The sequence below is a fragment of the Micropterus salmoides genome, unplaced genomic scaffold, assembly GCF_014851395.1.
Source record: "Micropterus salmoides isolate LMB-PRFRI ecotype aquatic unplaced genomic scaffold, ASM1485139v1 Ms_hic_scaffold_22, whole genome shotgun sequence".
Lineage (NCBI taxonomy): Eukaryota > Metazoa > Chordata > Actinopteri > Centrarchiformes > Centrarchidae > Micropterus > Micropterus salmoides.
Window position 1 is genome coordinate 17,413,612 of NW_024041373.1, and position 24,224 is coordinate 17,437,835.

Below are 24,224 nucleotides of genomic sequence, written 5' to 3' on the forward strand. Positions count from 1 at the left end.
TTGCATGGGACAAGTGCTTTTGCTTGTGTTGTTTTTGTTGGCTTGTGATGATTGACCTGATGTACCTTTTCATGACTATCCATATTGTATAGTTGCACCGCTCAAGGATTTACCACACTAAAAGCCTTTTCACACTAAGGATTATTTCTCATGCAGAAAACTCAGACAGCAATAAAATATAAATTGACTCCAGGTCTGCACTATAAATACCAGCAGAGTGGCTCAAATCTGGCAGCAGTTAGATATATTTTGCATAATTATGAACTTTCAACTCAATTGAATAAGACATTGTCAGATTAGCTGTCGGATTCAAATTCATGTTGTCGTGTAGCATATCAATAACGCACAGGGGAAACACCACAGCATGGTGTTTTGAACAAACTAGTAGTTATTAAATCCACCCTTTGTGCAGACTTAAGCCCATGGATATTCTGTGTTAAACTGGTGAGTCAGCTGAGTTGCTCTGGCCTCAACCCCTTCTTTTTTAAATTTTGTTAGAATGACAGTGGAATAACTTAATTCTACACTCAAGTCTCTTAAAGTATCTCTGCAACCTCAGATTATTGATACTGGTTTTCAAGTAGCAGTATCAGCTTCATCTTCAACTCATTCTCACACACCTGAGTGTTCATTAGTATTGACAAGTAACAATAACAACAGAATTGTTTGTATTGATGTTTTTGTGCTCCTATTATCTCTGGGAATGGTAAATGTATTTGTAAGGCTCACCTGTTCTCCAAATGTCTTTATTTTGTACTCTTATCACTTGTTCACATGTTTTCACTGACCCCTCTCTTGCTCACGCACACACACACACACACACACACACACGCACTCGTGTGCCCTGTATCACTGCCCCCTCTCTCTCTTGCTTGCCTGCTGTCTCAGTTGCTGTGACCTCTCAATATCACACAAGCTGTCAGTGCCAAACTATGAATGTACCTGGACACTTATTGGACTCCCTTCGGCATTTCCATTTGCACAGAGCCAATTTAAATTTTTGTAGTTGGTTGGGTGGTGGCTATAGTATAAGGCCTGCAGTTAGGCAGAAGCAAGCGCCCTTAGCAGAACTGTGTGTTTGTGTGTGTCTTTGTTTTCTTGAAAGGGTGGCTCACACAACCGTGGACCCTATTTAAACCCACATTTTGGCAATGCCACCATCTGAACTAACTATCCAATATCCTTTTTAAATGGCGTGACAAGTACAAATACTGACTTGTCAAGTAAATTCCATGGATATTTTTCTTACTTCTTAGATAAATCAGCCTAATTCATAACAATAAACTGTTAAAGAGACAATTAACATGCTAATGAAGACTCATAGAAGAAAGCTCACCATTGTGCTTTGGTGCTACAGAGCAGGCTCTCTTTCAGCACCATGGACAGCACCAAATACTTCACGCTTTACACAATACTTAATACTTCACCACGCACACTTACCATTCAGTTGTGCGGAATGCTGGTTCGGGCTCTTATTGTTTCTTTGGTCTTGGGAGTGGGCCTTGTGCAGAGCAGAGTTGAGTCCTAAATCTCAAAAATTGTAGAAAAATATGTCTATAGTTTGTCTATTTTCTGTGAATGCAGGGGTGGTGCTCCTTCGGGGGACTGCATCATGAAGTCCAGTTCACATGCCTCCAGAAAAATTTACTGGGAGAGGAAGAGAGAGAATGTGTCATTGCACCGCGCTGTGCTCAGAAAGCAAGGCATTCCCATCATAGCCTAGATTTTCTTCACACATGGTGTCACCCATCAGCACGTCTGGAAATTGTCCTCTCATCTTTCAACCTGTGATACTTGGCGCCGCACAGACGGTACAAACTGAGAGAAGAGAGGAGAAAATGTTGGCATTTTCTTATTTTTTTGTTAATCTTATTATGTTCCCAACATCAACCTCTAAAATCACAGAATAACTGATGTGCTGTTCAATTGCATGGCTAAGATTGGACCCTTTCAGCTGTTTGGCAGCTTTAGATCTGCGAACATCTGAGTATGTAGGTGCACATGCACTTCTATGCGCATGTACACTCTCCCATGGGATCGCCTACAGGGAGCTCACAGGCAGAGGATTTTCAGGACTGAACAGCTGAGTGCATGACAGAGTCCAGGGAACTGGCGCTTCAACAAGAAGAATTGTTCAGTTTGTCCCGAGTGAAAAACAATATTCTAGATGAAGCATGTGTTTTTGTAGTGCTATTATCTTCTTGCTCTTGATGTTTTTTAGTTTTTTTTTATGTTCTCACAAGACTCATAGCGTCACTGTTGCTGTTTTGATGGGTTTGTTGACGTTATACTTTAAGAGGTCACCTTAAAGAGGCAAAGCAATATCTAATTCAGTGAATTGTGTTGCTTTTCTGCTCATCAGAGTATGACCATGCTCTCCTAGAAACAAGCTTCGAATGATTTATTGTGCCAATGAAAGAGCTCAAAAAGAAGCACACACTACCAGTTGACTCATTCTTGAATAAGATCCATGCTGACTGTATGGTTGTTTGAGTCTCACATTGGTGATATAACTTGGTAGTGCTTAATAATGCTGCACATTTTGTGCAACCAATTACCCAAGTTTCTATCCAAGTGTAAAAACATCCAGTCGCTCTTTGAAAACAAGTCATAGTCAAACATTTTGATGACACCAAAACCAATTTAATGGGTCGGCAAAATTCAATAGGTAAACAATGCACCTTCCATCCAAAAGAGAATAAAGAAACGCTTTCCGCAGCTCCCAAATGTGAGACAAGAAGGTATTCATTGAGAATAATTAAACCATTGCTGTCTGGCACTGCAGGGGGTTTTACATCTGCTTGGCAAAATCAGCCTCTTCAGCTTTAAAGAAATGACTGAAGGTGCTGTATTAATGCAAGATCACTAATAGGAATTATTTTCCCTGAAGAAGACTCTCCTGCTAAGTGACTGAACCCTCAACGGAATACAAATAAGCAGTGTGCATCTTTCATAAAGGGACCCTCAGGCTTCCCTGGTTGTACAGGGAAAAAAGGCACAAACATTGATACAACTTTGAGCATTCTCAGAAGAATAGATGATACCTCAAAGTCAAGTTAATTGCTCCTAGTTAAATGAATTTTGTGCCTGCTCAATTAGTTTTAAAGGGGCTAGGAATTTTTTTGTTGAATTATGTATCACGTATACATCTCATGCTGAAACATTTCCTTTTTAATATAAAAATAATACTAGTTTCCATACTCCTCTTTCCATGCTCCTTTTTATATAAACATTATTATGATGGGCACACACTCTGCAGATATTTGAAGAATGATATTATGAATAATGAAATATTGAAGAGGGGAAGGCCTGTTAATATCTTTTTCTTTATTTCTTAGTTATTAATGTCCTTATTAGACAAGGGCCTACAGTTAATGTTTTTCTCTTCTTAATCTTTTCTAATTTTTACTGATCAACTGACACACTAGCACAGACTTCATTCATACATAGGGCTTTAAGAGAGACAAACTACATACATACACAGTCACACAAACCTAGATATGTATGATGTGTGGTTAATTCTCATTGAGAAGACTTCACTGGGACTCTGAGATGAGACCATTTCCCAAGAGCAGCATATCCCTTAATCACCCTTCTCTGTGGAGTGTCTTCACTCCTGCCTGAACCCTGGCCCCTAGTTCCTGTGCAGCAACAGAGACGAGATGAGAGGGAGCATTAATACTATGGCAGGGGCTGATTATTAGAGAGCTTCTTCTTAAAGCCTTCCTCATACCAAAAACAAGTTAGGCCAAGTGGAGGTAGCGATGATTTAACCTGGATTAGCTCTTCATGCTCATCCAGGGACTATGCATGGCTATTTTTAAACAAATTTTTATTTGGTATTTCTGTGAATGACTGAAAGACTAAATATGCAATTATCTTGTCTTGCATCCAAATGTCTTTGATATTATAAATCAACCAACAGTAATGATTAACAAAATACAGCTACTTCATCCAAGGTGGGTTAATATCAAGGGCAACTGGACTTGGTTGAAGATACTTAAGATACTTAAGATGTTTTACCTCTCATCCAAGAGGCTCGTTCAGTTCTAACTGACTGACAGGGAGTCCCAAGTATTTCACCTGATTGACCCCTGTGGGGTTATCAAGGTGATGGAGACCGCTTGGTGGACCAGTCTCTGTCTTAGCTCTGTCTTAGCTTGTTCTTGGGTTTAGAAAACACAAAGATGTGGTGTTTGTTGAAAATCTTCCTGACCTATGACCTGGATGACTGAGAATGCTACCTCTGCCAGTCTTCTCAAACACAGACTGACATGATATGCTCTCTAATGAGCCTATGGTCTTGAATTATAAATGGTGAAGCGAATCTGAGCACTCATTCAATAGACTGTAAGATGTAGTTTAAAACTTCAAATGGTAGTAAGCCGACCTTTTTGTATTTAGATTCTTATTGGTCCCAAAGGTCAAGAGTGAACATCCATTTCACTCTGAATTATACATGTCAGTAGTATTTAAAGCTGTGGTTCCTAACCTTTTTGTCTGAGGTATACAGTCCTCAGATACCGTTTCTATTCATTATGTTTTAATGAGTTGTTTACCACATTAATAATATGAAAGTGGATATTGTTGCAGTAGCTTTTTCTCACAAGAAGTGATACTGAAATTGTCATGGTTTTAGGTTTAGTCTCTTCTTTTTCTTCTTCACCCACACTCTGCAGGGATGGTAGTGTCAGTCTGTCTGTCGATCCACCACTTTGTTCCAGACTGAAGTATCTCAACAAGTATTAGATGGATTGCCTGTGGACTTGACTAAGACATGTTGCAGTCATATATAGATTATGAGACAAAGAGCCACGGTGCACAGACATCTAAAAGGCCCCCTTGTATCTACCAGCCCCGCCACCTTGTGTCATGAATTTTTGTTATGTCTTGCATCTTTTTGGTAACATTTTGCAGCTTTACCAGAACTCTAAAGTGCTGCTGTTGATCGAAAACTGCACTTGAACTTCAGTATATTTTTAGTTAGAGTTAAATAGCACTACCACAATCTGTCAACATTTCCCTTGGTCACTGCAGATTTACACCCTGGGGTACAAGTACTCCTGGTTGGGAATCAATGATTTATAGGATCATATTTATGCAGTGTGACATTTAAACCTACAATCCTTCAGCAGTCAACAGTTCAACTATATGCTGATTTTGATTCACAAGTCAGTTTAATTTCTGTTGGTGTGGCTGGATGTGATATATATATATATATATATATATATATGTATATATATGTATATGTGTGTGTGTGTGTGTGTGTGTGTATATATATATATGTCCGCCCGGCAAATTCTGACTTAAAGTTACTTTTATTCAACCAGTAAGTTGTTTCTTGATTAGAAATGACACAGGCGTCTCCCAGAAGATAATAAGACGATGTACAACAGGCATCATTGTGGAAAAAAATTTACATTTGAACAAAAAGTGGCATGTCCAAAATTATTCATACCCTTTGCAAACTGTCACGGCCTATGGGAAAATCCCATAAAAAGATCTATACCATTCCAAATAGTCCAAGCTGTTCTTCCCTCCATAGTCTTAATACATGCTGGTAAGTTGTTTATATCTGATCAAATTACATCTGCTATTATTGCTGGTAATTTTATATTATCAGAACAGTTGTCTGAAATGTTACAGCTGTTGACATTTCTTTTGTGAACAAGACCCCCAGCTGTGTCTGAAGTTGTTTTATTGAATATTCCCTGCAACCTTTAGTCAGGACTTATTCAGCATAGCATCTAATTAGAGTGTATTGATGGGAGGCTTTTTGTTGTTGGTTAAACTGGAGGGAAGAAAAGGCCAGTGATTGTTGCAAAGTGGCAGGTGAATCATAGCTAACTGCTTCCAGTGGTATTAGTTCACAGCTCCACTTCGATTGGTGCAGACAGACCAGATTTAACTCGGAAATAACTGACAGTAAATTTGTTGACTGTCAGAAACTATGCTGTGACACTGTAATAAGTTATGGATTAGTTTGACCTTCATGAATGAGTTTGGGGACTTTCTTGTTTACATATCCTGTTAAATATAATCTGTCTGTCTCAGGTGGTAATATACCGGAGTTGGTCAGGTGCATATCTCGCAAATGGGTGGGAGGAGGGGCAACGGAGCTTTAGCCGGGCTCACCTTTACTGACCGGTGTAATAAGATTAGCCTACCTGCTACAGGCGTCACGCCCAGAGAGAGAGAGAGACTTGAACAGGGCTGCTCCGTGCAGTTTGCTTGCGTTAGACACAGGATACAGCCCTCCGGTGAAGCCGCTGTCTCTTGCTTAGTCGGGCTATAGTCACTGGGGCAGCAGAGTGCCGATGTGCCCGTGTGAGGAGGCTGTAGCTTCCCTGCCAGCCGGTATTTGTGGCTCATTTTGCCTGTCCGAAAGGGATTTTTGTTAAGAACTTCTGGAGCCAAAACATGGTAAGACGTTTTCTTTCGTTCACTGGGCTAGTGTCCTTATGTTTTATCCTCATTAACTACCACACGGGCGTTACGATCCGCACACACAGCACAATTAATGTTCCCACTGCGTAATTGTCTTTTTGAACACGGAATATGACCTCGTTTGGGACTCTTGCATTGGCACTATTTCCACCGTATCATGTCGATTCCCAGCCGTGAAATGAGTAATCCATTGGCAAGGCGCAGTTTTCACCTCAACTGTGCCCCTGATCTGTGCCGCTAATCTCTGGAGGGTGAAGTTTTCAAACACTGACAGCGCATCAGCGTTCACTTTGGATTATCTAAGGATGATATCCTGCGGTCGACTGTAAAATGCAGTTATTGGTTTGACAGACCACGCAGAGGCTATCGCTGACTGCGGCTATTAAATAATATTTCAATGAGCTATTCGAGTTAGAAAGCGATTAGCGAAATAGTCATTTTTTCAGTGAGCGCATGAGTGTCAATTCACCGGCTGAGCGTCGACAGCTGCATTTCCTATTAGTTGACTTTTATATCTCGCCTCATATGCATATCAATAAGAGCACTTGATCAACAACAGGATTGGCATGCACTAACTTTCCCCCGCGAGTGTGAGCAGTGTCGCGCTGCAGGAGGTGCATGCCCCTTCAAATCCTCTTTCACTCAGGCAGTCTATTCAAGGGCTCACAAGAGTACGTTAAAAGAAACGTAACGCGGTTGATTTGGTCAGGACGTATGGGCTACTTTTTTGTTTGTTGAGATTTTAATTTACGTTTTAAAAGCCCAAATGACTGCAGACTGTATTCACTCTAAACGCGTAAGCACTTGTCTGCTGGTGGAGGTTATAGGCAGCACCACCAACTAAACCGAACAGCATTATGGAGTCCTGTAAGTGGTTCTCTTCTGTTTGGGAACCCACAGGTGAGATAAATCATTTGTTTCGCATGCTAAAAATAGCGATAATGATAAGCCAATTGATTGTTTGTTGTTGTTTAATTTTGGTAAAATTAGTAGCTTCTGCTCTAATGAGCCATATTAAATTCAACTTTAAACCAAAAACCCAGAGGTACAGCTTTGAAATTCATCACCATTCTGCATCATTTTTGGTTTAAGCTCGCACAGTTAACATTTGATCAGCAAAATTTTAACATGCCAACAACATCGTGTAATCCTGTCTTAAGCAATCTCTACATGGCTGTTTATCTTGAGACCTCATGTTCAATGCTTTAAGAAAAATCTGCCCAATGGTTATCAAGACTGTTGCAGTTCAGACAACCTGAATAGGCTATGAATAATAAATTATGGCCCATTGTTTGTCAAACTTTACATCATTTTAAAGACATTTGGTGTTAAAGCTAAATTCATGTTAGATGTGATCTTAGTACTTCTTATACCTATATAGACTTATATATGTGGTATAGTGCGAAAATGTCTGACAGTTTTTGTGATATATTTACGACATAGAATAGAATAGAATAGTCTTTATTGTCATTGCACTGTGAAGGTACAACGAAATTTAGGGTGCTCCCACGGAGCCACCCTTGCACCATAAAAACAAGAAAAGAAAGAACAAAAAAGACAAAAACAGGTTAAAACAAACATTGTATAATTTATCAAATTAACAGATAGTTTAGATGAGGTAGTTTAGATGCTTCACAGCCTTCTTAATTAACAGACAATGCTACGCAGATAGTGCATAATTAGACATCTGCCTCTACATGTTAAACAATCAACTTCAAATAGCCTCTGTACCATATGTTCACCTAGTGTGTGTGTGCATACCTGTCATTTTTTCTCTGTAGGCTACACCTTGGTATTTAGCACGTAACTGTCCATGGATTTTTTTCCTTTTTATTAAAATAATGATGTGACAAATTCTGAATTTCAACATCTGAGGAGGTCGCAGAGGTTCAGAAATGATGTGCCTGCCCAAGAGGGAAAATGCACTTGCATGCCTGATACAATGATCCACGACCCTAGATACTGTTCTGGATACTCAACCAACCACAGAGTAGAATGTAATCACAATCAATTATAGTATATGTGGTATATTGTGAAAATATCTGACAGTCTTGTTGATATATTTACGACATATTGTTTAATATATTAAATTAACAGGATTGTGCATCACAAAAAGACATTCTCAGCTCATTATTATTAGATTCTCACTTGAATTACCAAAAACATTACTTTATCTTGAAATATATAATTATTGTGATGTAAAAAGACATACAGCACACCATGTAGGACCGCAACTATTTTCAGTTTCAGTTATTGTGCCAAAATACTTTTTCTTATGAAAACTTCAGATCACGATGTCCCGAAGCCCAATGTGACATCTTCAAATTGCTTGTTGTTTATGGCCAGGAGTAAAAAACACGCAGATATTTATGATTTAAAAAGAGAAAAGGAAAAACAGCAAATTCTTACAATTCAGAAGCAGGGACTAAGGGATTTTTGGCAATTTTTTAATGATTTGCAATGATCAATCAATAATCAAAACAGTTGCTGATAAACTTACTGTTGATGGACTATGTGTTGCAACTCTAAAACCATGATAGAGAACTTTATCCATGTTAGCTTAACCTCCCTGTTACAATACGTTATAGATACCATAGACTGTCTAAAAATGGAAGTAGTATCCGTGACATCTGTTAGGTTTGTGAATGGAGTGATTTAAACTTGGAAGTGGGAAATATGTGTATAGCATTTTCCCAGTTCCCACCAAGACACGAAGAAGACAGTATGAAATTAGAATTAAGGACCTGAACTTTCTTGGAGCCAAGAAATTGGTAGTGGAGTGGAGCCAATGTTTAGTGGCCAGTAGAGGAATTGCATATTAAGGTACTTCTGCTCTTCAGATTAGGTGGTAGCTGTTTGACTGATGTGAGGTCTTTACCTCTGCTATGAGCTTCAGGACTGGTAAAAGATATATAGCATTTTTATTGTCATGATGGAAGACAGGAAGCTCAAGGCGGTCTTCTCTTTAAGTATTAATAGGGTGAACTGAAGAGGTTATAAAATACTCTGGTAACTGAAGTGAACCAGAGGGGATAAATTAGGCAGTGGTGAATTATCCTTAGACGTAATGGAGTGTCTTGTTCATACGAAAGAATGGAAAGGAAAGCCTTCAGGGTTTGGCTCATACAGGTGGAAGTCAAAATGAGACATATCATTCCACTGGGTGGTCAGCCTCCACTTGATGTAGCAAAGATTTCACGTTGAGCTTTTTTTTTTTTTTTAGACAACTGGATGGTTTTCCATTATTCCACCTCAGCGTTATCTTTCAATATTGAAATAAAATGCTCAGCAGTCCATACTTACACAGCTCAAGGCACCTTATGCTCGGATTGTGTTGGGTGAGCAATTTGCATTCATTTAGTCTTCACCTCTTTATTACATGCGCTCACACTAGGCACATGTGATAGTGCGTGTGTATGTGATAGAACGGTAATTAACAAGGACTGCAACACTCCCATGACAGACTAATGATCTAATCTTGTCTGCTGCATCAGCGCTTCACACAAAATGCATTCTGGTGTTGGTTTTGTAGCTCTTGAGCAATGCAGGTAGAAAACAATCTTGGGAGTATCATGGCCATATTTTAGGCTTAAAAAATGTGTAACATAAGCCACTGCTGGTTAAAGGTTCCAACTGAAGATATAACTCTTTAAAACATGTCCCACATATATACTGGAATGTTTTAAAAAGGCCATGTAAGTAAGTAAGTAGTGCATTTGTTGGGGTTATATCCATCCATATAGTATTACATACATGGGACTGACTCAAAATAAACAGTGCCCATGTTGATGTAATGAAGGAACATGTCAGCCAGTGCAATGATGTGCAACACTTGAGTTTTTAATGGTTGTAGCTTATTTCTGTGTGCCATCGATCTATATCGATGGCACACAGAAATAAGTATATTAGGATTTGGATACACAGGCAAATTATTGTTGTTTTTGGTCTTTTTAGGATCGCTCTATTGGCAGTAAGAAAAATATATTCCCGTTATATATTGCCTTATTCTTTAAATAGTGTTTGATTCAAACAGTACGACTCAATCATGTTTTCTTGGTGGTGTGTGTTTTTAGAGAAAGGTTTACGTCAGGTATTTTGTTTAAACCAGCATTAATTGATATTTTTGTTTTGGCACTTGGAGGGCTGCGTTGCTACTTGTATCCATGACATTGACATATTATCACTTTTTAAAGTTGTTATGGCAAATGTGGTATCTACATTCCAGATGAAACACCTCTAGAAGTAACACTGATGAGAGTACTGAGAGTGAACCAATACTGCCAGAAAAAGCAAAACAATGTGCTAAAAGACGCAATAAAGCTCTGTAGAACTGAGAGGAACTGCAAAGTAGTGTGAATTATCTGAGTCAGTATGAGTGATCTCTATATAAATATATAAAAATAAAAAATATTTCTTAGAGCAGCTTAGAGAAAGTTTGGCTAGATATTGTGTGATTATGTTAAACACTGTGAAACTCCAGAATTTCACCAAAAAGCAGGCAAGACAATAAGGTCAATGAAGTAATTTTACAAGTTAGCACTGTAGAGCAGGTTTTGATTTGGTATTTCATGTGTTTTTCAATTAAAAAATTTTGCTCTCAGGTTTCACAGAGTGAAGAAACAGGATGAATTTTAAAAGTATGAATTCATCATAGGATAAAGAATATTTTCCCCACAGTGCATTACTATCATAACCTACTTATCATTCAGAAAATATGACTTTATTCATTTGCACAATGGACACCTCAGGGTAACCATTTCAGTATTATTTGATAAGAGACTCGTGGGTAGTGATGCCTGAAATGATTTGGGCCCAAGTGCATAGTGAGAGGAAGAGGAAACAGGAGCAGTTGTGAAATTCTTTTTCTTCCTTTTCACCTTCCTCCTCAATTTCCAGTTATGTTCTTTCGGATTCAGAGGAGATCCTGTGTGTTGCAAGCATGTATTATGATTTACCACTTTCCCCTTCTGTGATTCCATGTGGGGAAGGGCAGGTACTGCACAGCAAGAACGCCATTATCAGATCAGCAGCTCAGTGTCAGATATCAGAGGTAGTAAACTCTATTTCATCTCTACCACCTGTAGTGAAATGAAATAAATGCAAATGGAAATCATTAGTACTGAACCAGTATAACAGGCTGTGAGTATTGAAATGAGTCAGACAAAAGGGTTGGTACAGGAGATTGACAGATAATCTGATCTCCGCACCAGGGTCTATGTAATTTGAATAGACATCTAGTTTAATATAATCACACATTTCTTAGTGGTGGATATTTTCGTTCTCCTTCATTGGTTTCAAATTGTCTGCATCTCTGCCCTCACATCACTCTGTCATTTTTGACCATGTTACAGCTGCACTCATTACTGTCAGTTATGGATTTGTCACAGGTATGGCATGTCAGTCTACTTACTATACATGAGAAAACTAATTAAAACTGAAATTTATCATGCAATATGATCTCAGTACATTCAGTCCATCAGGACAAGTGTCATTGTACTGTCAGTTCTTTGTTCTATCCCTCATCTCACCTTTGCAGTTCCAGAGAGTGAGCTTAAACAAAGGAAATAGCTTGAGGGTACAATACAGTGACACATAAATATGGCTTTTGTCTTTAAAAAGGAAAAAAATTAAATCAGTCTGTTGGGAAAATAAGTCACTGTTAATAAACTTACAGTTAATAGCAGTATTGTACAGACGCCAAGCAGTGAAGCGGGATTTCATGCTTTTTTTAAAAATTTTTTATTAACTATAGGTCACATATTGTAAATAGCTAATCCAACAACTGTTTACAGTTTTCTCCTTCCTTGACAGGCATTTAGTGAAAATGCTATGAGCTGTTAGCTGAATCTGGAAAATAAATAAATGTGTCTCAGCCTTTGACCAATTATTAGTTTACTTTATATTGAGAAGTTTACTGAACAAGAAAAAGAAAGTTTTGATTTGCGTTTCACTCCACGCTGAGCCAAAGCAATAAAAACTGAATTTGAAAGTTGAATTTAGGGCATTTGCATTATTTATTTGTTTATTGTGTCTTTAGTCAGACTGTTCCAGCTGCGAGCTGTTGACTAGAGGGTGGCTGGCATTACATCTATGGTGCCTGTCACCACTACAGAAATTCCCTTGAGCCGTGCTTTAACCCTATGGTGCACTGCAGTACAGACAACAGTGAATGCTGAACTTTCTGAAAGTTATACTCAGACATGTGCAATTAACATCTTAAAAATTGGTATGCTAGTACACCACCAGAGTTGTTTACTACATGTTTCTATTTCATTGCATAATTATTTCAGTTAAGTTGATTAATTTATTGCTTAAGAGTAAGACATACTATATGTGGAATGCTTTTGGTAAATGTATATTTAATGATGACAACTTAAAGATAAACACCATGCCGTTCTTAATGAATGCACTAGACGTATATATTATTGATATTTATTGTTTTAGAACTTTATAACAGTGGTTTAATAGAGAAGGATCTTGGACACGGACAACCTATGATTTTAAAAACATGGTATTTCATCCACATTATAATGGCTTGGCTGTTTTCTCCTAATCACCTGGTTTACAGTGTAGTCGATCTGGATGTTTCAGTGCTTCAGTTAGGGGTGGGTAATCTGACGATTTTAGATGGAGATTGTGATCTAAGGCGTCCACAATCAGTTTTTTCAGGCGAATCATAGATATCGCTGTCTTTAATGTCTTACTTCTGTTTCCAAACTTCACATGAACAAGCTAATAGTGGGGAACTAGCCTAGATGTGTTATGTGCATAGTAGCCTAGACTATGTTGATTGGATGAATTACTTCACATGACTTACTTAGGTGATGTATTGTAAACAATGCAATCGAGTTGTGAGTACTTAAAGTGTTTTTTAGGATTGTTATATTTTGCCTTCTGTTTACAATTTCAAGTTAAACTGAGGTTTTAATCACCATTTTCAAACATTTTAATGCAATATTGTGTTTTAATAGTGCAAATAAATTCATTTTCGGTTTGGCTATAGTCTACAGGGCATTTCAAAATGAGAAAAAAAGATTGCAGTTTACATCATGGATCCTGATTGCAATTGACCCTTCACTAAGCCACACCCCGAATACGCAGCTGGCCAATCACAGCGCAGTATACGTCTCGCTCTAACTGAGGTCCGACACTTTCATGGATATCTTCCATTGACTGTAATGCAAAAAGAGTCGTTTTCTAGCTTTTTTTGGCTGCATCTTTCTAAGATTAGTTACAGTTGTTACAGTTGCTACCCAGAGAGGTTGAAAGGAGAAGTACGATTAATTCTCTTTCCAAAACCTAAAATAAATCCAGAAATGTCAGCCGTGGATCGTTCCTAATGTAATCCAACGAAGGTTAAAATCAAGGGATGACTGAGAATCTTCATAGACCTAATGTAATGTTAGTTAGCTAACGCTAGCTAACTTCCTACTGAATGTAACGTAAAAAAGTCCTACTTTTCTGCTTTTTAATGAATGTAATAATGAATAGAGGCCTAACCAGCTTTACAGGAACAGTGTTGATCGTTCATATCGTTGTCTTTTGTCTCGTCGGGGGATGCGGTGGTTCACTTGTACTGTAGGCGGTATCGGTAGGCTTTAGCTTCTTTCATTTTTTTCACGTCAGTTTGAGTCAGTTCGACAGCCTGAATACAACTTTCAAATGTATAATGCAACTGCAAAACTGTCTGCTTTTTTTCTGAGATCGCTTTTTCCAACAAATTTGATAATATTTCTCAAATTCTCAAAAAAAGTGCAGTAATAGACAGTGGCAGCGCCAACAGTTTGTCAGACTTAGCAACAGTAACTAAGGAGGGCGGGGCTTAGCGAAAGGTCAATTAAATAGATATGTGATATATTTTTGGCCAGATGGCTTCAGTGTATCTTGACGGGATGTGGGACTGAGGTCAGAGTTCCCCTTGGGTTTAAGGTACCAGGTAGTGCCATCGCCTTGACATTGATATTCTCCTGAATATTACTCACATGGCTGTGTTGGCACATAAAAGAGCAATTTCTATACAAATGAATGCACTCTGTCTTTTATACCAGACATTACAGAATCCTTTGAAGCAGTGACAAAGGTGAGTGGATAGCATTGTGTGGTGGCTGACATATCACTTAAGCAGGCCTCTAAAAAGGGACATTTCTGTTTTATTTTACATCTCTGTTGAGCCCATAGCTTATGAAACTTCTTTACAAATGTGAGGACTAATGATGGATAATAATAATAAGAATATTGGCTTGATGTCTAATCTCATGGGCTGTTTTACAATCCATACGGAATAATGCAGCTATAAATATAGATTTTTGAAATGGATTGAGTGGTTGTCCTGACCTTGGAAGACCAGATGCAGAGATGAGATGTTTTCATCAGTTTATTGAGGTCTACATTGCAGGCAAGTGGCAGATGGCAATGCATAGTATTGTACTTTGCTCACGAGTTCTTGTATTTTTGTTACCCCTCTGAACTCTTCCCCTGTCATACTGTATCATGCATGAGTTTGCAACACAAACTTGACTCACTTCATTTTGAAGTATTCCTTAGCAGGCAATTATAGTCTGACCATTACTGGATTTTTGATAATGATATTGATATTTGGGCATATAAAATAAATCTGATTATGTTTTTGTTTTAGATTGTGACCAAGATCCATACTGACATAAAGTGCTCTCTGGTTTACTAGCTATGTAATTTTGTCTGTTTCTAAATTACCTCAAACCTAGTTTCTATGCTGCAGTTTCTTCTTACTTATTGGCCCAAATATACATCGATATATCTGCAATGAAATGATATATCGGTCGATACATCAGCCATTATTTAGCCGATTTATTAGACTACAACAATATGACACGGAGTGTTCATCTAGATAAATACACCAAAAATAACCACATGCTTTTTAATTCTAAACATTCCCTTATGGATTAAATTTTTCTGTGAAAGGATTAGTTTTTCCAGTATGTATTAAGGCATGGCGAAAAACTAAAAGTCACCCACTGAGGTGAAAGATTTACAAAAAGTCAAAATTGTTCTTTTGTCTGGCATCACTTTCATATGTTTAAGACCATGTGGCTAAGTGGTTCTTATTGTGCAGAGCAATGCGCCTCATGACATGGATAGGTTATTGCTGACGCTAAGCAGACAGCGCAGAGTGGTCATGGCACCCGCATGGGCCAAGCTCAGCGAGGGTTTAGAGATTTAGAATGTGGTCATGAGATGACTAAGGCAGAGGGATTAGAACTTCTGAGATCTGTGCCTCACTCGCTCTGAATTAGAGAAAATGAGAGGTTTAGTGGAGCACCAGGCTCTGTTGACACTAGATGCAGCTCAATACATTATCTACTTACTACAGTGGATCTAGGTTTACTCTTCAGCATCCTATTACGGGTTATTCACTAGTAAATGAAAATCAGAGATACTGTGGTGTGCAATTATAGTAGTTTTTTAAAAGGAGCTATATGTAAGAATTGGCCACCTATTGAAATTATACTCCAAACAAATTGCAGGCAGCATATCACCAGAAAAGAAATGCACAGTCCCTCCCTTAGGTCTTTCTTTCAACAAACAATTAACACACAACACTGTCAGTTGCATTATAGAATTAGCTACCTTCAGAAAGTATCGCTAAATAGCCAATGTTAGCATTAACAGCTGTTTACTTCCCAGTGTAGAAGAAATTAAGCAATCAGCACCAAACTTCATCCCTTTTTATTGCGAGAGCTATCTCCAACGGTAGGAAGCAACTCCAGAGTTGACTCTTGTTTTGCTTCTATTTCTATCACTACTTCCTTTGCCACCAAATGTGATTTCTTGCCCTCTGGGAAACCCTAATTATTCATCCTCTCACATTGGACTGAGGGCAGACTGGATGCCAAAATGGTATAATGAGACAAGATAGGCTGGAGCTAACTGGTTAGCATGCTAAATCAGTAGATACTGTATCCTTACAACACAATACATATATATGTTTATTTCTTCACATACTGTTGAATATTTTGCCAAGTGATTTGTGCTTTTTGTGTTTGGTTCAATTATGGTTCAATTTGTTTGTTTTGTACTGTGAATTCAACAAAACAAAAACAAAAACAAAAATATATATTCTTGACTCATTCAGAAGATGGTAGCACACCCCACTGCTTTTCATCCACATCATCTTGACTATTTCCTGCCTGCTCCCCAGCTGCTGCTGCTACATTTCCAGCAGCTATCACTTTCTCCTAGATAATACAGTGGCCTAAAAGCCAACAGCCCATTACTGCTTAACGTATGTTATCCTGCTTTACTTTATTACATAATATATAATAATAATAATCCTTATTTGTAGAGCACTTTTCAAAAACAAGTTACAAAGTGCTTTAACAAGTGTAAAGAATAATACAAAAAAACAAGAAATACAATAAAATAAAAGGGATAAAATAAAATCAAATAAGATCGGGAAAGGCTCTCAATAGATTTTTGAGTTAAACAGGTGAAAAGGCTGTTGCAATAATCCAGGCGTGATGAGATGAAGGCATGTAAAATGGTCTCGGTGTCCTTAAAAGTTAACATAGATCGAATTTTTGCTATATTTCTAAGTTGATAAAAACATGATTGAACAAGCTTTGTGGTGTGCTGCTCGAAATTTAAATTACTATCAAACCAAACACCAAGGTTCTTTGCAACAGGCGTAATGTGATTTACTAGGGAACCAGCAGATGGCAGTATTTGTTTTGCCATCTGCTGAGACCCGATGACCAGGATTTCTGTTTTGTCTGAGTTCAGCTGGAGGAAATTATTTGACATCCATTTTTTAACTTCACAAAGGCAGTTGTTAAGTGAACTCAGCATTCCAGGGTCTGTGGATCTGACGGGCAAGTATATTTGTGTGTCATCAGCGTAAATATGAAAAGAAATGCCATGTTTATGGATAATATGTCCAAGGGGAAGCAGATACAAGGAAAACAAAATGGGTCCTAAGACCGACCCCTGAGGCACACCATATTTAACTGGACAGAATGAGGAGACATAGTTGTTTACAGACACACAAAACTTCCTATTTGACAGGTAGGATGAAAACCATTCTAGGGCAGTACCAGAGATCCCCACCCAGTGCCTCAGTCTGTCTAACATGATGATGTGATCAGTGGTGTCAAAAGCAGCGCAAAGGTCCAGGAGTACAAGGACTGAGCACATACCTTCATCAGCAGACATTAAAAGGTCATTGGTGACTTTAAGCAGGGCAGTCTCAGTGCTGTGGTACTTCCTAAAACCAGACTGAAACTTTTCAAATAATTTGTTATTTTCCAGTACAGTGAGCAGCTGTTTGGACACAATTCTTTCTAGAATCTTTGCAATAAAAGGCAGTTTTGAAATTGGTCTAAAATTATGTGGGAAGGAGGGATCTAAACCAGGTTTCTTTAAAAGTGTGTTCACGCAAGCTGTTTTAAAATAATCAGGGACACAACCAGTAGATAGGGAGCTGTTGAAAACAGAGATCAAATGGGGCCCAACAGAATCTATTACTTTCAGTAAAAATTTTGTAGGTATTACATCAAGTAGGCTGGAGGACACTCTCATTTGTGATACTGTTTTTAAAAGCTCAGACAAGTCGATGGGATAAAACTGGTTAAAACTCTCTTGTTGCTGGTGAGGAACCTCTGAGTAAGAGGCCGTGGGGGTAATAGAGGCTCTGATTGACACCACCTTATTGGTAAAATAAGATAAAAACAATTCACAGTCATCATTACTTCTAGCTGAGGCACAAGGAGGGGTTGGGTTTACCAGCTGATCCACAGTCTTAAACAGAAACCTGGGATTGTGTTTATGTGTAGTAATGAGTTCAGAAAAATAGTGTGTTCTCGCATCCTTAACCATGTTATTGTAGTTAATTAATAAATCCTTCAGACTGAGGTAATGGACTTGGAGACTGGATTTTTCCATCTGCGCTCTGCTTTCCTGCATTCCCTTTTTAGGCTGTCATTTATCCAGGGTTGCTTACTAGCTTTAGACGTAGGCCTAAGAGCCTTTAGAGAGCCTAAGAGGCCTTTAGAGGAGCAGTAATATTTAGTGACGACAAGCAGATATGATTGAAGTGATCGACCAGATTGTTGGTGTTGGAATCAGACAGGTGTTGGCTTTGGCTCTGAAAGAATGCGCAAAACTTTGAAAAACTTTGTTCATTAAAGATGCGAGAACACACGGAGCTTGGTCAGGCGGCATGAGTAACAGGCGAATCACAGCTAAAAACAATAAATCTGTGGTCAGATATGGTCATGTCCACAAATTCCACAGAGGAAATGCTGACACCCAGGGTAAAAACCAAGTCCAGTGTATGACCACGGTTATGTGTTTGCCCTTTGACATGTTGTTAAGTTAAAAGAAGTGGCCATATTTAAAAAGTTAGTTGCATTAACATTGTTGGGGTCATCAACATGAATATTAAAATCGCCACAAAGAACAATTCTGTCATAATTTAAAACCAGAGTAGATAAAAATTCAGGAAGTTCTGATAAAAATCCTCCAGGCAGTTTTGGGGGGCGATAAATTATAACAAATATGATAAGTTGCAGCCCTCCAACTTTAAGAGTGAGAACTTCAAAGGAGTTAAATTCATCACAGCGTACTTGATGACATTTAAAATTTTTCCTATACACGCTCACTAGCCCACCACCACGACCACTGACCCTCGGTTGACTAAAACAATCATATTGAGGCGGACACAGTTCAGCTAGCTGGCTATAGTCATTCATCTGCAACCAGGATTCAGTTAAAAACATAAAATCTAGATTTGCAGACAAGATAAAATCATTTAAGATAAAAGTCTTACTTGAAAGTGATCTCACATTGAAGAGAGCCATTTTAAATGAGTTTGTTCTGGGTGCTGGAGTTGGTGCAGTTGTCCTAATCCTTAAGAGATTACTATTATTTCTGTGTGTGATGTGCACATTTTGGTTTACTGGTCAATGCGTGATGATGACAGGAATAGAAGTCTGTGGAACAGCGCTGGGAGCAGACGGCTTTACATGCCAGCAGGTGGATACAGTTGTTTGTGGCAGTGAGCCAGAGATCTGTTCAGTGAGCGGTGGTGTGTCCAGGTGTGCTGCATTAATGATTAGTCATTCACGTAAATCATGTGTGGACCGCACCACATGCTGTATGTGCGCAGCTAACATTTCTGAGCCCCGTTTGTTTGGGTGAAGTCCGTCTGTCTTAAAAAGAGACATTCTTTGCCAGAAAATATTAAAATTATCCACATAACACACACGATGAGCCCTGCAGGCGGACTGGAGCCAGTCGTGGAGGCTAAGGAGTCTACTGAAGCGGCCAGCACCGCGACCAACTGTGGGAATGGGACCAGAGATAAAAACGGACTTTCCACACTGCTTTAAAAAGTTAAAAAGACGGTTAAAATCTGATTTTGTCAGCTCAGACTGCCGAAGAGCTGTGTCATTTGTTCCGACATGGACTATCACTCTTGTGATGGAGGACGGGAGCGACGGCATCAGGTCCTGGAGTTTTTTTAAAATGTCAGCTGTGGTGGCACCGGGGAAGCAGTGAGTGGTAGCGTTAAAGAAACGGAGGTTTCTGGTTATGGAGTCACCAATTATTAGTGTGGTTGGGGAGAAAAGAGGACGAGGAGATGCCGGTTGTGTGGTTCCAGAGCAGGACTGAGCAGAATCTGCTTCAACACTGTGTGCGGACTGAGGATGGAGTGTGTGAGCTGCCGAGTGTTGTGTTGGAGTAGCAGTAACAGACCTGAGAGAAGGGCTACCCGACGGTGCAGGGTAGAGACGGCCTCCGGAGCGTCTGAGCACAGCCTCCTTCAGGATCCTACGTCGGGAAGCGGAGGTTTTTGACCGGGATGACGGCCGCCGATCAGGCCCGGCGGCAGACCGGCGGCCCAGTGCAGGAGATGTAGCCGGTGGAGGAGATGCAACAGTGTCGGCAGGCACTGTGCACCGAAAGAGATCCGTATCAGGGAGACTCGAAGCCGCAGGTGCATCCGCTGGATGGACCGGAGTGTCGTTAGACAAGGCTGCATAGCGGTTGGAGAGGCCGATGTGCGGAGGAGAGGCAGCCCCATCCGAGCCTCTCTTGCAGCCACGGACCACCACTTCAGCCCAGGTTGACTGATGCTTCGGAGTCGAGCAGGATGAAAGCCTCGGAAGGCTAGAGGGGTCCCAAAACACGGTGTCCTGGATGTTAGCGGTTGCGCTAAGAGAAACAATCTGTTTAGCTTGTACTGAAGCCACATCCATAAAGCCAGTCAGCAGGGAATCTTTCTCATTGAGTTCCTCTGAAAGTCGTCGGATGTCTTCCATAAGGTCAGCAATCTTCTTGTTCGCTTTCTTAAGGAGTGTGCAGTCCTCATGGGGCAGAGTTATTTCAGCTAGCATAGTCACCGGAGCTTTGTTGCGATCAGTAGCGTTGATCGCGTTTTTACGGTCATCTAGCTTAAAATCCATGTCGGATGGCTAAAATCCTTAACCCACGTTAAACTTAAGTTAAAAACTTAAGTTAAATAAAAAGGATTTAAAAAATGTAACGAAAAAGAGTGGATTAAAACTGGATAAGAGTTCGGTTTAAGACAGAGCTTCCGACAGGTGGCTACAGACTCCAACGCATGCGCAGAGTGCAGATTACGTCAGAGATCTTGTCTCTGTTGTCTCTATTGAGAACATGTAACAACCTATATCAAAATGTGCAAGACTATATGATTGTAGCCACTTTCTGATTGTAGCTTTAACTTAAACCTTGAGATATATCCCACATCATTAAAACTAAGTAGTGCAGAATCATCTGTCCTGTGACAGATTGTACTGTACTGTACATATCCCAACTGGCCTGATCTTCACCAGGGGTCGTGCTAGGGACCTGCTAGTTACTTTGGCTGTATTTCCACAGGCCTGGTATAGTCCAAGCAGTTAATATGTGTGTGTTCCCCCTAAGGCCACACAACACTGTACCGCCAACCCAATGTATTTTTCAATAAAAATTATGGTGTGGATGTATTTGCAGCTATTTTGTGTTTCGATCTATTTTAAATATTGGAAGGGAGGTTATTTAAGTATGTCATCATTGCCATTAATCTAGGATACCTCCTTATTGTGCCTGCAGATATGCAACAGTTATGGCAAACACTGGACTACTCGTTTCCTCTTAGTTTTTCTACTTTGAACAGGTATATTTTGGTCTGTAAAAGTACATTGCATAAGCAGGTGCACAGGGTTTATCATGTTCATACCATCCTAGCCCATCACAATAATCATGAGAGCACTCGAGGCCCACATTAAAACATTCATTTGCTGCTAACAGAACTGCAAAAGCACATAATGATGTTTATACATTTTCGCATTAGGGTCAGTCTTCCCAGCTGATATACCTAGGCTAAACATCTCAACCTTTTGTGTTTAGCATCAGCGGCAGTCAGCTCAGCACTATGCTCCATAGGGAAAATGATAAAATACACCTCATAACTGAGGTGGGATGAAAAAAAAAAAGTTACATAATTAGGGAAACTGAATGAAAATAATAGCTTTTCATTTCTGTGTCAAGTGCACATTGAGATCACTGCTTCCACAGCCACATGCAAACAGTGAGCACTCGGTTAGGAATCACTCATGTATTAATAACTGTTACATCATCCTACAGAGGGAAGCACCAGCCGTGTTAGTGATTGAAGACAAACAAGTAAATTATATTTTAGAGCAATGTAACTGGAGTTTACTACCTCCAATTACCAAAACCTCCTATACAAATACTATTACTCGATATTGATAATATGAATAGTGATTACTTTTGGTGCTTTAAGATTTTTATGCACAGGATAAGGATCCAGATAAGATGGCACAGGTTGTTTACACACAACTGTGGCTTACACAACTAATTAAGCTTGATTTGTTGTGATACTTACAATTTTCCTTTATATCTCTGCCTTGGTGTACATGAAATTAAGTGCTCTGGATTCATAGGTCAACTGTCTGGTCAATCATAGGTGTTTGTTTTGATCACACTGTGATTATCTGGTCTTGGATTTCTGAAAAGGTTGCGGCTGCAAGCAACTGTTTTCATTGCTAAAACATATATTGTATTACTTCTTTCATTTGGCCGCATGCTGCTGTTGCTTTATTATTATTTTGTCTGATTTCAAGTGAAGAAAAATTGACCTGGACATGTTACATTTACATTTTTTACATGTTAAAACAATGACAGTTAAAAGTGTAGTCTGACAGTAGATTAAAACATGCTTTTTCCATAGAAAAAGTATGGTAATTGTGAAGCCTTATGGGATATTGTTATGTTGATATATCACTAAGCTGTTGTTCAGCGACTGATTGTCGTCCTGTCTGCCTTCATGAAGCAATAAGTTTAAACTTAAATTGTCAGTAAACAGCCTTTTGAGAACATCTTGCTCATCTAATTTGTCATACTGTAATGAAAGATGAGGGCGGTCTGTAATGCAGGGAGTGATCACTCAAAAGCTTAAACCAATCTGACATCTGTTAGGGAGAGAATTGAACAGGGCAGCCAAAGTTGATATTGCCAAAAGACATTATTGATTGAAGTTATGTAGGCCTGCCTTTATGCCGTATGATAAACCATTAAAGGTGCGCTCTTTCGTAGGAAGTAAGATTTGGATAGGAAGATGTATAAAAAATGTATATTGTTTGACATTTACTGTTAAATAGGTGTGTATTGTGGTGTGGAATATGGAAAAACTAATGAGGTATAAAAGCCATTTTTCATTTCACTGTGACTTGGAGAGCAAATGAAAAAGCTGCTAGCAGCAAGTGAGGGAACTGGATCCCTTGGTTTAAACATCAGTGACCAGCTGCATTAGTACACATAAGCATGGTGGTGCTGTTTACTGATCCAAGTCCTGTTAAAAAATTAGCAGTAAACTATTGTTGCCTGGTGCAGGGGGAATTGTGAGTGTGAAGGGGAGTGCCTAGCCCTGCAGTCTCCTCAAAAGTGTCCTTGTGTCAGTGATCAAATCAATCAATCTGCGGGAAACACTGAATACAGAGGAGAGAGATAAGGCTTTAGCACCAGCTGCTTGCTTGAAAGTGTTTGGCCGGATCACTCTCTGAGTGCGAGCCATGTGCAGGCCACTCGCTTAGCCAGGGCTAATCACTCCTGTCATTAGAGCACTGGGTCTCCCTTGCTACCACTGATTACATCTCACAGTAGGTGAATAGCTCTGCAATGGTCTAACACACGTAAGAAAACTGACTGAACTTTTGCTTTGTTTATTTATGTATTTTTGTTTACTTTTTGTGGATTTTGTGCGCATGCATGTACATGTGCATGTGTGCATGTCTGTGTGTGACCTTGCATAAAGAAGTATCAGGTTGGTTTACGTTCCCTAGTTTTGAGTTACACACTAGAGTTGAGCAGTTGGTGTTAGGTTCCTATGACAGGTAGTTTACATGCTTGATTTTGAGGCTCGTGCCAAGTCAAGATCAATTTACAGCCCCAGGTTAGACATTATATACCTGTGATGCAACCTATTGAGACTTCTTGGTGTGTGGTTCTGAACGTAACTCCAGGCCAGCATGGAAGCTCACCATGTATATGTGAATGTGAGGCAAATTGTAAACCATTATGTAAATGCATTCTTTATCTTTTTTTATCTGAACCAAAGTCCTAATCATATGGAAGCTGGTTTAAAGTTGTTCCTCAACAGAAAGATAATCTATATTGAATTTAAGCAAAGAAAACAAATGTTGTCTCGTTCCGGCTTCTCAAATGTCAGGATTTGCTGCGTTACAGTGTTTTATATCATTGTAAAAAATTGTATA

The 24,224-nt window shown here is 39.2% G+C and overlaps 1 protein-coding gene across 6 annotated transcripts in view; it reads left to right on the forward strand.

Annotated features, from left to right (window-relative positions):
- pcdh15a (protocadherin-related 15a) overlaps nt 1–24,224 on the forward strand; it is a 222,534-nt gene that overhangs the window by 29,437 nt on the left and 168,873 nt on the right. Inside the window, exon 1 of one of the 6 annotated variants that reach the window (XM_038737728.1) lies at nt 6,178–6,423. The exons of the other annotated variants lie outside the window; for them this stretch is intronic. The gene's annotated coding sequence lies outside the window, so the exon portion shown is untranslated. Of the gene's footprint in view, nt 1–6,177; nt 6,424–24,224 lie in introns of those variants that run through there. 6 annotated transcript variants of the gene reach the window in all.